This window comes from Triplophysa rosa, linkage group LG4 (genome assembly GCF_024868665.1).
Source record: "Triplophysa rosa linkage group LG4, Trosa_1v2, whole genome shotgun sequence".
NCBI lineage: Eukaryota > Metazoa > Chordata > Actinopteri > Cypriniformes > Nemacheilidae > Triplophysa > Triplophysa rosa.
In genome coordinates, this window is record NC_079893.1 from 14,577,184 (window position 1) to 14,580,504 (window position 3,321).

Here is a 3,321-nt window from a genome sequence, read left to right on the forward strand (position 1 = left end):
TGTGAGCAGTAAATAAAGCTCTTGCATTTGATCTCTGCATCTGACTCCTGAGTTTCTACCCCTCCCGTAACATGTTTCTCTATCTTCTTCTTTGACTTCCAATATATGCAGATCAACTTGGGGTGTTACATAAATCCATGATCCATACTCTGGTATAACTACTGTTGGACTCATCTTTACACTGCTAACTTGCATTCTTCTGCATATACATTGCTACTCCAACCAAAACTTACTTTGTTCTTTTTCTTTTGTTCCCAGAACTTTTCTAATACCATTTTTGTAGGGTGCTCTCCTTTGTGTCCTTTAAGGTTAGCGTAGTAATTAATCATCAATTGTTTCCTTCTAACTTCTAATGGCATCTCTCCTACTAATATTTGTAATGATGAGATGGGTGTCGTCTTTACTGCTTCACAACACTGCCTCATAGCTTGTGCTTGTACTTAAGTTTACTTAACATACTCTTTGAGGTTGAACCATATACCCCACACACATAGTCCAACACCGATCGAATCATTGCCACATATATGGTCTTTAATGAAGAAAAGCGTGCCCCCCACTCCACTCCACTTACACATGTAATGTCACTTACACATGTCACACTCATAATGTTTAACACCTTCTGACATTTCTGAATTGTTCTGTATATATGTTCATTCCATGTAAGTTTCATATCAAAATACACACCTAAAAACTTAAACACCTTTACCTTCTCTAACGGTTTATCATACATCTTCATTTCCCTTTCAGGTACGACCCTCTTCCTGGTAAACGTCACTGTTTTAGTTTTCTCCACCGAAAATTTAAACCCCCACTCAAATGCCCAATCTTCTACCACCCCAATTGCTTCTTGTATCTTCCTGTTAGTATACAAAATATTTCTTCCTCTTTTCCAGAGAGCTCCATCATCTGCAAAAAGAGATCTTCCTATATCTTGTTGTACATGATCAAACACATCATTGATCATTATAGAAAAATCAACCGGCTTATTACACTTCCTTGTGGAGTTCCGTTTTCTATCTCAAATGTATTTGACATCTCATTCCTTATTCTTACCTGTATTTTCCTGTCTACCATAAAATCTTTAATCCAGTTATAAATTCTTCCTACCATATTTTCATATTTCATATTTTTTAACTTTATCAAAAGTCCCTCCTTCCACATCATATCATACGCTTTCTCTACATCGAAAAATACCGCTATTACTGATTCTTTATTTATCTGTGCTTTTCTCATTTTCCAGACACACCACTGGGTCCATTGTCCCTCTTCCTTTCCTAAAACCACTTTGATACTTTGTTAATATTCTTTCCTTTTCCAAAAAATATGTTAATCATTCCGTAACCATCTTTTCCATTATTTTACACATATTTGATGTAAGCGCTATTGGTCTATAATTAGCAGGCTTTGTGGGGTCCTTTCCCTGTTACCTGGTAGGAATTACATGCCTAAGGCCATCAAATGTATTGTGTAACTTAGTTGACACGCGCCGGACGGCTAGTTATGGACGCTGCGCGCCGACGACCCCAAATTTTTCCCAGGTCGCCCGGCGGTGCCGAAACGAAGGGGAGAGCGCCCGCGATCGAACGGAAGCATCATGGGGCGGCGGCGACGCCCGGGGGACCCCAGAAAAATGCCCAAAGTGCCTAATTTTTGAGTCACGGAACGAAGGGTTAGGCGCTCTCTTGGGCAGAACCACGAGGGGGCGACTCGACGTACTGTCCCAGCCTAAGCCACGCGCGCCGATCAGGTTGCGACCGGGCCTCCCGAAGAGCGCCTAAGCAACCCCCTTGCAGCCTACGGGCCGGCTCCGGACCCCGACGTACACGAGAAGCCTACGCGTGCCCCTTGTAACCTATTTTGGGCGGGCTTCCCGCTGGCCACGCCTCCATCCACAGAACGCCTGCGCATCCCCCTTGCAGCCTAAACTTGAGGGAGGCCTGCCCGAGCCCCCGAAGCCTGCCCGAAGACCCGGACGCCACCCGACGCCCCGGGGGACCCCGTCTCGGAGCTGACTGCCTCATTTGAGCCCAGCGGCTGTGTGACACAGCTTAAACAGCCCAAAGCCCTTTTCTTTGACTTTTCGGGTCGAACGTGCACATAAATGCGCGGTGTGCATCTACACCATGTTTTCTCACATCTGCGATTCACTGGAAGGGCCCAAAATTAGGTAGACAGAGTAAGACCCCTGTCAGTGGTCTCGTTTGCTTTGGCAATGATTTATCCAGCTTAAACCAACAGTAGAGTGTATAAGAGGAACAGCCCTTCACTATGACGTCCATTAAGGCTCACAGTTGTGCTCCAGAAGCTAAAAAATGGTGTGTCCATTAGCTACTTATGGGAGCCGTGCCAAAAGTTTACGTGTGGCATGTACATTCGTAACTTATTTAATGGGACTCTCATAGGTAAATAATGGACAAAGCCTATTAAGGGTCATTATAAGCCTAAGTAAGGAGTTATACAGCTTTAACCAACAGTAGAGTGTATGAGAGGCATAGTGTCACGAACTGGCGTGAAAGAAGAACCAAAATGCAGGCAGCGGCAATGAAGGGGTTAACACAAAGACTTTANTTTCTCCACACGGTTCTCACTGGCTTACAAAATTATTACATTAGAAGCGACATGCAGCCTTACCTGAGCACGACTGATGTGAGTGATGAACTCCTTTTTGACAGAGTCAACATTGCGTGTGCAAATGAAACCGAGCGTCAAAGCAAAAAGAAGCTCCTTGGTAAACAGAATCCCAGTAAGACACATTTAGTACAGACAAGCGAAGTTACTGTCGAAAAGAAAGAAAAGATGCAATGTCATAAGCAGAAAGAAAAATGTGAGCCTGACATTTTGAGTGAGTTAAAGGAGATACATTCAGATATGACGTTGTTAAAGGACCTCCGAGCCGAAGTTGCCCAAATTAAAGAGTCCATCCCACCAACTCGACTCATGTCTGCACAGTGTTCTACACAGGTGAGAGATCCAGTTAATGGACCACCGTCCCAGGCGCCCTATTCACCTCAGCCCCCAGATTCGTTTCAGTTTCCATACCCACCTCAGATTTATTGGCAGCACTACGAGAGACGGAGAGGGATATATCAGCGGCAACACTGGCTTCCTACACAACGCTACCATCCTCCGGCACCACGAGTCAGAAAATGCCTGGCCTGTCAACAAAGTGGATTGGATGTGTATTGTACTCACTGTTATAGATGTAGAGGTAATGACCATTTCCTGGCTGGCTGTAGAGTGCAAGAACCGACACAGTGCAGAGGCAGTTATTTAAACGAGTCAGGGTCGCGACCGCGGGACAGGGAGTGACCGGCGATGCAA